Genomic DNA, 13,980 nt, shown 5'->3' on the forward strand with positions numbered 1-13,980 from the left:
TGATGACCCACGGCCATGATAGGAGGAGGGACTAGAGAGCAGTGCAAGTCAAGGTGGAGCTGCCTGCAGTGTCTGCATGGGAATGCTCCTGGGCTGGGAAAGCCCAAGGCCTCCAGCCCTGAGGCAGCCCCACAATTAAACTATGGCTGGAGACGCCCCAGGGCAGGGGTAGAAGCTCTTCAAGGGAGGGGAGAAAGAGGAGGAGTGGGGCTGCCTCCTCTTTGAAGGAGCAACTCAGCTCCACGGGACCATCAGCAGCCTGGGAGAGAGCGTGGGGCTGAGGAGCAGAGGAGAGGCACTGCTGAGGACATGGTGGTGGCCCCAGCAGGCCCAGGAATGCTCTGTGGCAACACCCAGGAAGACAAGCAGACCCCTGGGGTGATGCTGGTGTGCAGAGGGACGCGGCCCACCACGGCTTCTCTTACATTTTTGGTGCTTTTGTATGAAGAAGGAACAAAGAGCATCCAAAGCCACGGCGCTGGTGTCATCGCTTTCTCCCTTGAAAGACAGGAGGAGGACGAGTTGTCCCAGCAGCTGCCCAAGGTTTGGGATCCAGAAGTCCCTGCTCTTCTTATTTCGAGCAGCCTGGGGGAGGGAGGCAGAAGAGCAAAAGGGTCTCCCAGAGCAGAGAGCTGGGGAGAGCTGCAGCGGTGTGCTGGGAGGGGGAGATGGCCTGGCTGGAGGGTGCCGGGTCCTTACATATGTCCAGGAAGAGTTGGTCAGGAGACAGCTCAGGTACCTGATTCTTCCCACCACCCTCTTACGCACCTCGGGTCTCTCACAGTTGGAGAAGCTGATCAGGAGCTGGGGAGAGAGAAGCCGCTGGTGTGCCCTGGGAGCAGACACCCCCTCCAGCAGAGACAGCACCGCTCCACTCCTGGGCTGGACTCGCTCAGTCCATCAAGGCTCCCTCTGCTCTCCAGCAAAGGCTGGAGTGGGGTTCCTGCCCCTGGGATACCCCACAGGCTTGTGGCCAGGCAGGAGGCAGATGCCACCCTCTCGTGTGCCAGAAAAGCCTGGCAAGCAGCCCCTGGTTACCCCAGGCCGTTGGGCACCCGCCTGCAGTCTGCTCTCTCTGGTTGGCACTGGTGTGAGGACCATCCCTCCATCCATCCCTCCATCCACTCCAGAGAGGACAATCCATCCCTTCCCTCCACCCTGTGCACGTGCCAGACCTGGAATATATTCTGCAGCAGCTGGCTGACTCTAGAGGCAGGACAATTCCGCACCAATGCCTCCAGCAGGGTGTCTATGCCTTTCAGGGTCTGCAAGGAGGACAAAGAGCTGTGGTCTGGTGTCTCCTTCCTTCCTGCTGTCTCTGCCACCCCCAGGAGACTGAGCTGAACTCCCAGAGCCCAGGGAGAGAGCCAGGGACAGACAATCTGCTGCATGCAGAGCAGCCTGTGGCACTGGCTGTGGCCAGGCCCACGGGAAGGGCACACAGGAGGGAATGAGGGTGGGAAAGTCAAGCCCAGACCCTGCCCTGCCTTGCATCTCTGGTCAAATCCCAGCACAGGGTGGCCAGGGAGCAGATCTGAGGGACTGGGAGCTGCTGCAACTAAGCCAGCACCTACCCTGAAGTAGAGACAAGGGCTCAGGTCCCTGATTTTCTCTTCTGGAGGAAGCCAGAAGACACTGGAGAAGCAGGCCTTGAGGAGGCTTTTCTCTTTGCCCTCCAGCACTGTCCCCACTGCGCTGTAAAGAGAGAGGGTCCAGTTGGACGCTGGTGCTGGGAGCAGTGCCTCCAGGCCCTGTGCAGGTGGACAGGGTCCCCCCTCTGTGGCCGAGGTCCCCAGGAGGGATGGACAGGTACCTCAATTTGGCAATGACCAGCATGGAGAGCCGCCGCACTTCTGTCTGCAGTTGGAACAAGGGCTCCTCCTCCAGCACCGCCTGCAGAACACAGAGAGATGGGATCTGGCAGCTGCCCTCACCCAGTGCCACCAGACCTGCACCCTGCCCAATCTCTGTCCTCACAGGGTGCTGGGGCCCTTGCCTCTTCCTTCCACAGCACCCCTCACCTTGATGTTCTCTGCCAGTTTGCACCTGTGGCAGAAGATCTCCAGGCCCTGTGTCAAGCCCAGGGCCTTTGCACTTCCACACAGGGCCCAGATGTAGCTCAGGAACATTGTTGTCTGCTCGGTGTCCTGGCAGGCAGTGGGCAGAGAGACAAACGGGGAGGGTGAGAGGGGACACACACCTCCAGCAGCCTTGCAGCAGGCAGCAGAGGCCCTGTCAGCAGCATCTGGCATGGCCACATCAGAAACGGCTGCAGTTACCTTTTGTGGGATGCTGACAAAGTCCACGATGAAGTCCAGCATTCCCTTTAACTTTTCCTCTTTGTACAGAGCCAACCAGCTGTAATCTGGGAGAGGAGAGGAGAGGAGAGGAGAGGAGAGGAGAGGAGAGGAGAGGAGAGGAGAGGAGAGGAGAGGAGAGGAGAGGAGAGGAGAGGAGAGGAGAGGAGAGGAGAGGAGAGGAGAGGAGAGGAGAGGAGGAGAGATGAAGGGGGCTGTAGAGAGCATGCGGTGGTGGCAGGAGAGAGTTGAGGCAGGAGCTCTGCCCTTCCCCCAGCCCCATGCCTGCTCTCCAGGCCTCTTCTTCCCGTGCATGTCAGGGCTGAAGGGTGCCCAGCAGATGGGCTGCAGATGGGAACCTCCCCCCCTTGCAGTGGGGCAGGAAAGGTCCCCGTCCCCCAGGCTGGATGGCTCCTGCTGCCTCTGCCTGTCAGTGCCTCACTCACCGACCACCAGAGGCTCCACCAGGGTCTCATCACAGGGCTCCGAGGAAATGCTCTCCATCGAAGCCCTGTGCTCCTTCACCATGGGGGGGCTGGGGGATCCCTCTGCCATCCTGTAAGAAACAAGGAAAAGGGTTTGGAGCGGGAAGGGGGAAGTTTGGATCAAACCCCTCAAGGCCAATAGGGAAAGATGTGAGCTGTCCTCGGGGGCTCCTCGCTAGCTTCTCTCCTCTCCCGTCGCTGTCCTGCCGGACAATGAAGACCCCACTGAGCACCCTCAGAGAAGGAGGGTGCCACCAAGTGATGTGACAAAGGACCCCAATATGACCTCTGCCTGTACGGGTCTGGATGTGCCAGATAAGGGCAACACAATAGGTGTACCAGGATTCTATGGTGCTCTGAATGATTCCATGATTCTATGAATGATTCCATAATTCTAATAATCTCTGATTCTCTAAATGTTTCTAAGATTATATGAGTCTATGATTCTGTGAACAATTCTGTAGTGGAAGAAAGCAATCAGACGCCTCTGATTACCGAGAAGTGGGTGTGAGCCGGTATCAAATCCACCTGTGGCCAATTAGGGCAGGCCCCCTATTGAGCATGTGCAAGACCAGGGGGCCAATGAAAGGTGAAACTCACAGCCACAGACTAGCTCACTCCTGAGCACTGTATTACCTTTATTGTGCCACTAGCGCTCATCACCTCCAAGGTGAGGCTCTCTGTGGAGTCTCGAACCCGGGGCTTTCGGCATTGCAGTACCGGGTCTTAACCAGCTGCACCACGAGACCACTGACGGGTCCTGCTAACTGTGTATGAGAACAGATATGAATAATTGTGATTTCCAGTGCTTACCAATGGAACAATTCTGAAAAAAAAATCGTCAAGGTAGGCCTAATACCAGTCTGTCCAGGTCCCTCTGCAGAGCCCTCCTGCCTTCGAGTTGGTCCACGGGCTACGGGGCTGCGTTTCACCGCCAACCTTGAATCTACCAGCCCGAAGCGGCCACTCTCCCACTGTTGCTCAATAGGGCTCCCACAACTCCTAGAAACGGGACTGGCAAACAAATGCAGAGTGACCACTGAAAACTTGGGCTGGCCCTAACCCTCACATGGAACCCTACCCACAGCACCACCAACAGTCAGACTACAGGTTTCCGTTTCACCACCAACCTGGAATCTACCAGCCCGAAGCAGCCATTTGCCCCTATTGCTGAATGGGGTCCCAAAAGTCCAAATGGTCAGGACTGGCAAACAAATGCAAAGAGTGACCACTGAAAACTTTGGCTCATTATCATCTCATTATCATTTTGCTCATTATCATCTCATTTCCATATAAAAACACACCTCCATCCCTCCAGAGCTCCAAGGTGCGACCTGTAACGGGAGGAGCCATTATTGCTCCTGATGCTCGATGAGTCGCTGGTCTCTCCCAGGACTCCAGCCACCACACAGCGCTTCCGGGGTAGAAGTGTAGTGGGTAGAGCCTTTCTTGCTCCAGTGGCTCGATGAGCTGCTGGCCTCTCCATGCCTCGCACCAGAGTGAGCTTGGGTCTGCTCTGTGGGTGTGTGTTCCACCTTTATTGGCCCCCCGGCCTTGCTCATGCCCAATAGGGGCCTGTGCTAATCAGGCACAGGTGGACTCACACCCACTCACTGGCAATTCGAGGCACCTGATTTATCTTGTTTCTCTACAGCGACCAACCCTCACGGAGCCTGCGCACTGAATTTTCTCTGCTCTACACCTTGAAACACAAAGCAAAAGAACTTTGCAGGGACATCCCTGACCTCGGGGACCATTTGATGGGCTGAGCCTCTCTTGCCCCTCATTGGGACACCTTTGGGTAAGACCTGAACCCTAGTGAATCCCTTTTCCCTTTACCTCTCCAGAATCTTTTCACGTTTGGATGTTTAATTTGGCAATTAATGAGTGGTGATCTCTATTAATCCCCCCCCCCCCTCCCTCATCAAGAAAGGAAAGAGAATAAAGGAGAGAGACTTATGGTTTGGAAACTAAACTACACAACTTTAATGAAACAGGAATGATAAAAAGGAAAAAATGACTAACTATATACAATATATACAAATATAGAGGAAAATTGATTCAACTTGATGCTCCCTCTTTTCCCCCACTAAATCTCACATCCTGACCAAGGCTGCAGAGCAGCGCTGGGAAGGTCAAGGCTGGATTCCTGGGGTCAGCAGCAGCAGCCAGGAGCTGGAGGCAGCACAGGATTGTTCCCAGGGAAGAGCTGCAGCTCAGCTGGGCTCAGCAGCACCAAGGTCTCTTGGTTCTTCTCCGTTCTGCCTTCACCCTTAGAGTGCTCAGGATGGAAATGGTCTGAGTTGCCAGGCACCTGATGGATGGTGTGCAGTCGTGCTCCAGGGGATAAAGTGCTGTGACCAAAAAAAAACCAAAAAATAAGAGAGCCCAAATGACCCCCCGCAGTGTCTGCAGAGCCATCTCCTCCTCCAGCCCCTGACAGCCCCTTTCCCCTCCAGGAGAAGGGAGCTGCTGCAGAGCAATGCCCAGTGTGCCCCTGCCATCTTCTCCTGCCCCTGGAGCATTTCTCGTGGCAGCCCCCTGCCCAGGCTCTGTCCCCTGCCCAGGCTCTGTCCCCTGCTCACTGCTCATCATCTCTGACAGCTTCTGCTGGCTTTGGCCCCGTGCAGCAAGCCCTGGGAAAAAAGAAAGAAAGAGAGAAAGAGAGAGAGCATCTTCAGTGTGCTGCTCCCCCCACCCCAGCATTGCCCCCAGCCCGGCCGCCTCAGCTGCACAACCCCTGTTGGGAGACTTTTTGGAAGAAAAGGGACATGTGAGCAATCCTGACTATTCAGCTCTAAGCAGAGTGAGCTAAGGAAGGGCCTGGAGGCCCAGCTGCAAAGTTACTGAAAGATCAGCTATGGGCAAAAGATAAGGGAGTTAGCAGCAGAAAAGAAGAATAACAGGATGGGGAAGCATCTCATAGACAACACATGACGAGTTGTATTTAACCCATTAGATAGTGACCTGTGGCGTGTGAAAAATGTGTTGTACCCATCAGAAAAATGCTCGTATGATGTTATCAGCCTGCCTGTGTATAAAAGGGTGACTGCTGCTCTCAATAAAGGGCAATATTTGGATTCTATTGATCTGCCTGTTACCCACTGTCCTCCCGCAAACCTCCTGCCCCTCCCTGGGGCCAGGGCAGCAGTGGGGACTGGGGCCAGGCTGCCAGCAGAGGGTCCGCAAGGGCTGTGGCTCACCGATGAACCTGATGGCCTCCATCCTCAGGCTGTCCTGAGCGTTATCCAGGTACCCCTGGCTCTGATCCAAGTAGTCGTCAGCCCTGGTCCTGTCCTGCAGCAGCTGGAGAGAGGGGGAGGCTATGGGCATGTCCCAGTTCCTCTTCCCAGCCCATTCCCCTCTCCCAGCCAGGAGCCTGTGGGACTGAGGTGGAGAGGGAGCCCCGGGGATGCCGAGTCCCCCGCGGGGTGCAGGGAGGGGAGAGGGGGCTCCATCCCTCCCTCCATCCATCCATCCATCCCTCAACCCCTCCATCTCCATCCCTCCATCCCTCCACCCCTCCCATCCGTCCTGGAGAGGAGCCCCTGAGGGCTCTCTTCTTGAGGACAGGGAACAAGGATGCTGCTCCTGGCTGCGGGCTCGGGGCTGCAGCAGGGCTGCAGGGGAGGCAGAGTGTCAGAGCCCCCAGTCCAGACTTCTGCCTCCTCCAGCCTGAGGCTTGGGGGTTGTCCTCACCAAGCACTCTCCAATCCTCCACGTCTGCTCTGTTTTCACCAGGTCTTGGAGCTGTTGCCATTTGAGGAGCTCTGCGGCAGCAAGGAGGGCTTGGCTGGAGGCCTGCACAACAGCACAAGTTGGGAGATGGCAGCACGGCCTGGGGAAGGAGGCCTGGCACCCCCTCCTTCTTGTCTGCCTTTATTCCTGCCCTGATCCCACCCCTAGGAACCCATAGGGACATGGTGCCCTGGCCCAAAGAGCTGCGGGGCTCTTCCTGCAGCTCTGCTTTGGATCCTGTACCTCGGCCACACTCCGGGTGTCGTCACTCATGTGAAAAAAGAGTGGGAGCAGCCCCCGTCGCACTCGCTTCTTCATCTGCCTCTTGCACTTCCCCGCCACCTTTTTCAGCAGCTCAGTGAAGAGGCTGATGGAGATCTCCCTCAGCTCGCTAAACAGCTCCTAGGGAGAGGAAGAGCAGGACTTGAGCAAGAGCAGCTCTGCCTATGGGGAGCCCGTTCCCAGGTGGCAGAGCTCACAGGGTTCAGAGAGCAGTTCTCAGGGAGAAGCTGAGCTGGGCTGCAGAACTCAGAAGCCATCAAGCCATCCATCCCTCCATCCATCCATCCATCCATCCATCCACCATCCATCCATCCACCCCTCCACTGCTCCCACAAGAGCCCAGAGGAGAAAGGAGAGGAGCAGCCCCTGCTCCAAGTGCTGCTCCCAGGGATGGGCTTCTCAAGGGCTCAGGCTCCCAGCCCAGCCTTACATTGTCAAAGAGGGGCAGGAGCTTGTCCAGCAGTTCCACAGCCATGGGGATGACCTCCTCCCTCCTCAGTTCCCTCAGCACATTCCTGCAGACTCTCAGGGCCTTCAACTGAACATGCTCATTGCCCTGCTCCAGGACCTCCAGCAAGTCTGGCAGCAGCACCTTCATTTTCCTCACCTGGGTGAGGGAAAAAGCAGTTTCCATTTGGGGAGAAGATCACAAGTGCCTTCTGGAAAGCTCCCCAGGCAAGCCACCAGGCTCCACCCTGGCATGGAGGGATGGATGGATGTACATATGGATGGGTGTACACATGGATGGATGGATGGATGGATGTGGCTGGATGGAGGGAGAGAGGGAGGCAGGAGGGAGGGATGGAGGGAGGGATGGAAGGATGGAGGGATGGATGGGGATGGAGGGAGGGAGGGAAAGAGGGAGGAAAGAAGGGAGAGATGGATGGATGGATGGATGGATGGATGGATGGATGGATGGTGCTGCCACTGGAGTGCAGCCATTCCCTCCCCTGCCTGCCCTCCGGAATGCCCTGCTCACCATCTCAGGAATCCCGGACAGCGTAGCAATGCCGCTGAGCGCCACGGAGAGCATGTCCTGGCTCTGATGCCTCAGAAACCTCCAGAACTCATAGGTTCTGGCAAAGTGCTCCCCTGGCAAGTAAATGCTGGCCAGAAGCTGAAAGAAACCCAGCAGTGAGGGATGGGCAGAGCTGATGGAGCTCCCCACACCGGGCAGCTCCTGCTTCCCCCCAGCAGCTGAGGACGAGGGCACAGGGGCTCTTTCTGGGAACTCACAGCCAAGCAAGAAGTGTCCTCCATGAGAGTGCAGAAGAGCATCTTCTGCTTCCTCTGCTGGAGCTGCTTGAACAGCTGCACCAAAACCAGATCCACAGCCAGGGGCGTGGATAACATCATCTCCCACATTTCCAGGCCAGAGCTGCAAGCCAAAGCACTCTGTTAGCAGGGCTGCCTCAGATAAAGAGAAGCGAGACCTTTTGGGCACTTTTGGGGCCAGTACCTGTCTCCTGGTGGAGCAGTGTCCAGCAGCAGCCTGACTGCCTCCTCAGGGCACTGCTCAAGCATCCCGAGAAGCAGTGGGCGCACCCACTGCCAGGCTGAGTCCCAGCTCATGAAGTGCAGGGTCTTGTAGAGGGAGCTCATGATCTTTGGCATCTGGAGGGGGGGACACGGGTGAGGATGGAGGGATGGAGGGAGGGAGGGAGGGAGGGAGGGACTGATGGATGGGTGGATGGATGGATGGGTGGGTAGATGGATTGATAGATGGATGGATGGATGGATGGATGGTGCTGCCAGTGGAGTGCAGCCATTCCCTCAGTTGCCCTTCCCATCCCACTCTGCTGCCTTCTGGTGCCCAAGCCACCCAGGTCTGGGAGGGATGGAGGGAGGAACAAGGGCTTACAGGGCTGAAGGGCAACCCAGGCACAGGCCACTCACATCCACCAGCCAGTGGGAAGACTCTTCTCTGATCCCGGCTACCACGCTTCCAACCAGCTGCTTGTTGTAGATGCTGAAATCTTGCATGCCCTCGATGATTCTGAGGAGGAAATCTGTTCTTTCGGAGAGCTGGAGATATTTTGCAAACATCTTTGGGAGAAAGGGAGAGAGCAAAGACACGTCACTAGGAGTGCCCTGGTGGGGTGGCTTAGCTGGGCTGTACCAGCATGATTTTGAGGATGAAATCTGCTCTTTCTGAGGGCTGGAGATGCTTTGCTAATATCTTTGGGAGGAAAAAGAGAGCACATACATGTCACCCAGAGTGCCCTGACGGGGTGGCTTAGGTGGGAGGTGCCCAGCAGGGATGGTGGCAGCAGTGCCCATGGGAAAGCTGCAGCCCCTGCCCGTAGGAGGATGAAGAAAGAGGACCCCTAGGGTGAGCAAGGAGGTTTGGGGCGATGGGCACAGGGTGCTGCTGGCCCTACAGACACCCAGGGCTTGCTGGTGGCCAGGAGGGCTGGAGCTGCTGCTGCTGGGATGCTGAAGGGCAGCCCTAGCATCATCTCTGCCTGGGGACAGAGAGGCCACGCCAGCTGCCCTGTTTCTGGTGCCACTGCTGACACACTTCCTCTGCTGATGTCCTGGACAAGAGTGCCAGCAAGGGGAAAGGTCATTACCTCGGTAACATTCCTGGCAGTCTCCGAGCAGGACAGGGAAGCAGTCAGGGCTTCCCAGTTCTTCCAGAGCTTCCTGCGGCTCCTGGGCACTGTTGTCACTGAGCAGGGCAGAGACACAGGAGTGGGTGAGATCCAGCAGCTTTGCAGGAAAGCTGAGCACATCCTGACAAGAGCTTGGAATGGCTGAGGAGGAGGGAGGTGATGACCCACGGCCATGATAGGAGGAGGGACTAGAGAGCAGTGCAAGTCAAGGTGGAGCTGCCTGCAGTGTCTGCATGGGAATGCTCCTGGGCTGGGAAAGCCCAAGGCCTCCAGCCCTGAGGCAGCCCCACAATTAAACTATGGCTGGAGACGCCCCAGGGCAGGGGTAGAAGCTCTTCAAGGGAGGGGAGAAAGAGGAGGAGTGGGGCTGCCTCCTCTTTGAAGGAGCAACTCAGCTCCACGGGACCATCAGCAGCCTGGGAGAGAGCGTGGGGCTGAGGAGCAGAGGAGAGGCACTGCTGAGGACATAGTGGTGGCCCCAGCAGGCCCAGGAATGCTCTGTGGCAACACCCAGGAAGACAAGCAGACCCCTGGGGTGATGCTGGTGTGCAGAGGGACACGGCCCACCACGGCTTCTCTTACATTTTTGGTGCTTTTGTATGAAGAAGGAACAAAGAGCATCCAAAGCCACGGCGCTGGTGTCATCGCTTTCTCCCTTGAAAGACAGGAGGAGGACGAGTTGTCCCAGCAGCTGCCCAAGGTTTGGGATCCAGAAGTCCCTGCTCTTCTTATTTCGAGCAGCCTGGGGGAGGGAGGCAGAAGAGCAAAAGGGTCTCCCAGAGCAGAGAGCTGGGGAGAGCTGCAGCGGTGTGCTGGGAGGGGGAGATGGCCTGGCTGGAGGGTGCCGGGTCCTTACATATGTCCAGGAAGAGTTGGTCAGGAGACAGCTCAGGTACCTGATTCTTCCCACCACCCTCTTACGCACCTCGGGTCTCTCACAGTTGGAGAAGCTGATCAGGAGCTGGGGAGAGAGAAGCCGCTGGTGTGCCCTGGGAGCAGACACCCCCTCCAGCAGAGACAGCACCGCTCCACTCCTGGGCTGGACTCGCTCAGTCCATCAAGGCTCCCTCTGCTCTCCAGCAAAGGCTGGAGTGGGGTTCCTGCCCCTGGGATACCCCACAGGCTTGTGGCCAGGCAGGAGGCAGATGCCACCCTCTCGTGTGCCAGAAAAGCCTGGCAAGCAGCCCCTGGTTACCCCAGGCCGTTGGGCACCTGCCTGCAGCCTGCTCTCTCTGGTTGGCACTGGTGTGAGGACCATCCCTCCATCCATCCCTCCATCCACTCCAGAGAGGACAATCCATCCCTTCCCTCCACCCTGTGCACGTGCCAGACCTGGAATATATTCTGCAGCAGCTGGCTGACTCTAGAGGCAGGACAATTCCGCACCAATGCCTCCAGCAGGGTGTCTATGCCTTTCAGGGTCTGCAAGGAGGACAAAGAGCTGTGGTCTGGTGTCTCCTTCCTTCCTGCTGTCTCTGCCACCCCCAGGAGACTGAGCTGAACTCCCAGAGCCCAGGGAGAGAGCCAGGGACAGACAATCTGCTGCATGCAGAGCAGCCTGTGGCACTGGCTGTGGCCAGGCCCACGGGAAGGGCACACAGGAGGGAATGAGGGTGGGAAAGTCAAGGCCAGACCCTGCCCTGCCTTGCATCTCTGGTCAAATCCCAGCACAGGGTGGCCAGGGAGCAGATCTGAGGGACTGGGAGCTGCTGCAACTAAGCCAGCACCTACCCTGAAGTAGAGACAAGGGCTCAGGTCCCTGATTTTCTCTTCTGGAGGAAGCCAGAAGACACTGGAGAAGCAGGCCTTGAGGAGGCTTTTCTCTTTGCCCTCCAGCACTGTCCCCACTGCGCTGTAAAGAGAGAGGGTCCAGTTGGACGCTGGTGCTGGGAGCAGTGCCTCCAGGCCCTGTGCAGGTGGACAGGGTCCCCCCTCTGTGGCCGAGGTCCCCAGGAGGGATGGACAGGTACCTCAATTTGGCAATGACCAGCATGGAGAGCCGCCGCACTTCTGTCTGCAGTTGGAACAAGGGCTCCTCCTCCAGCACCGCCTGCAGAACACAGAGAGATGGGATCTGGCAGCTGCCCTCACCCAGTGCCACCAGACCTGCACCCTGCCCAATCTCTGTCCTCACAGGGTGCTGGGGCCCTTGCCTCTTCCTTCCACAGCACCCCTCACCTTGATGTTCTCTGCCAGTTTGCACCTGTGGCAGAAGATCTCCAGGCCCTGTGTCAAGCCCAGGGCCTTTGCACTTCCACACAGGGCCCAGATGTAGCTCAGGAACATTGTTATCTGCTCGGTGTCCTGGCAGGCAGTGGGCAGAGAGACAAACGGGGAGGGTGAGAGGGGACACACACCTCCAGCAGCCTTGCAGCAGGCAGCAGAGGCCCTGTCAGCAGCATCTGGCATGGCCACATCAGAAACGGCTGCAGTTACCTTTTGTGGGATGCTGACAAAGTCCACGATGAAGTCCAGCATTCCCTTTAACTTTTCCTCTTTGTACAGAGCCAACCAGCTGTAATCTGGGAGAGGAGAGGAGAGGAGAGGAGAGGAGAGGAGAGGAGAGGAGAGGAGAGGAGAGGAGAGGAGAGGAGAGGAGAGGAGAGGAGAGGAGAGGAGAGGAGAGGAGAGGAGGAGAGATGAAGGGGGCTGTAGAGAGCATGCGGTGGTGGCAGGAGAGAGTTGAGGCAGGAGCTCTGCCCTTCCCCCAGCCCCATGCCTGCTCCCCAGGCCTCTTCTTCCCGTGCATGTCAGGGCTGAAGGGTGCCCAGCAGATGGGCTGCAGATGGGAACCTCCCCCCCTTGCAGTGGGGCAGGAAAGGTCCCTGTCCCCCAGGCTGGATGGCTCCTGCTGCCTCTGCCTGTCAGTGCCTCACTCACCGACCACCAGAGGCTCCACCAGGGTCTCATCACAGGACTCCGAGGAAATGCTCTCCATCGAAGCCCTGTGCTCCTTCACCATGGGGGGGCTGGGGGATCCCTCTGCCATCCTGTAAGAAACAAGGAAAAGGGTTTGGAGCGGGAAGGGGGAAGTTTGGGTCAAACCCCTCAAGGCCAATAGGGAAAGATGTGAGCTGTGCTCGGGGGCTCCTCGCTAGCTCCTCTCCTCTCCCGTCGCTGTCCTGCCGGACAATGAAGACCCCACTGAGCACCCTCAGAGAAGGAGGGTGCCACCAAGTGATGTGACAAAGGACCCCAATATGACCTCTGCCTGTACGGGTCTGGATGTGCCAGATAAGGGCAACACAATAGGTGTACCAGGATTCTATGGTGCTCTGAATGATTCCATGATTCTATGAATGATTCCATAATTCTAATAATCTCTGATTCTCTAAATGTTTCTAAGATTATATGAGTATGATTCTGTGAACAATTCCATGATTCTATGATTCTTTGAATAGTTCTATGAATGATTCTGTGAATGATTCCATGATATTATAATTCTCTGAATGTTTCTATGAATCTGTGATTTTGTGATTGTATAAATCTGTGATTCTGTGATTCTGTGAAGGATTCCATGATTCCACGTTCCTATGATTGTATGAATCTATGAACTTTGCCTTTGCTCTGACCTCCTGGTGCTGCTGCAAGGAGAAACCCAAACTCAGCAGGATGTGGTCCTGCAGAACTTGCTTTTGGTAAGCCTGCTCAGGTAGACATTGGACCAGATGGGCCTCACAGGCCCCTTCCAGCCTCCACCCTCCTGTGTGACTCTGTGCTTTGTTTTTACTCCTGAAGCACCTCAACTCAGACCTGATGCCTGCAGAAAAGGATGCTGGCACTCCTCCCCAAGGATTCCTCATCCTGGGCTGCCTGAGGCAGTGGGGGCAGGCTGTTTGGTGTCGTTAGTGCTGCGACCGAAGCAGCCGTGAACCAGATAATGACAATGGCTGATATAATGGCAAATACTAACCAGCCTATAAATTGCCTGATCCTTCTCTTCCATTGCTATGTAACACTCTTATGAAATGATCTAATCCATTTTCGCGTTTCCACATCCTGCTCAAGTTCACAGGGAGCCACAGTTCAGACCTCCATGGGAATGGTATCACTAAAAAATTCTTCCTTATATCTTCAGGCTGAATACATCTTAAAACTGGCATTCTTAAAAGCTAATTTAAGCTTTTAAGCTTTTTAATTCAAGGTAACTGCTTTTCTCTCTAATAACTAAATTGCCTACATTAGTTATCCTGTATACTTAAGGATGAGTACTACAAATAGCCATAGAGTGACCATACAAATGAAAAAACATGGGAATCTTGCCTTTCTTTCAAGTAAACTGACCCTTAGTTCTGTTTACAAAAGAAAGGCAACGCTGGTCTCCATAGATGTTCTTGTACTGTGCTGCCAGAATGGTTTTGATACATTTACAATATGGCTATAAAATATTCGTTGTTGTTCTACTCGGTAATATTGCCCCTCATGAATGTGTCATAGGGTCCCCAATCTATGATTTCTGTATCTTTCGCAGAATAATTCAGTCTTACTATAATCCTGTGCATAGTTCTCAAGTAATATGTGTGATTACATTCATTTGCTTAACAACTTTAAAATAAGGATAGT

General features: G+C 55.9%; 1 long non-coding RNA gene across 1 annotated transcript; it reads right to left on the minus strand.

Moving 5' to 3' along the window:
- Positions 1-4,762: 4,762 nt before the first annotated feature.
- LOC115599235 lies at positions 4,763-6,007 on the minus strand. The gene is made up of 3 exons (XR_003988231.1): positions 5,986-6,007; positions 5,368-5,418; positions 4,763-5,136 (listed from the first exon to the last, which is right to left on the minus strand). It is a non-coding gene; the product is annotated as an uncharacterized LOC115599235 (long non-coding RNA).
- Positions 6,008-13,980: the final 7,973 nt, after the last annotated feature.

This window comes from Calypte anna, chromosome 15, assembly GCF_003957555.1.
Source record: "Calypte anna isolate BGI_N300 chromosome 15, bCalAnn1_v1.p, whole genome shotgun sequence".
Classification (NCBI taxonomy): domain Eukaryota; kingdom Metazoa; phylum Chordata; class Aves; order Apodiformes; family Trochilidae; genus Calypte; species Calypte anna.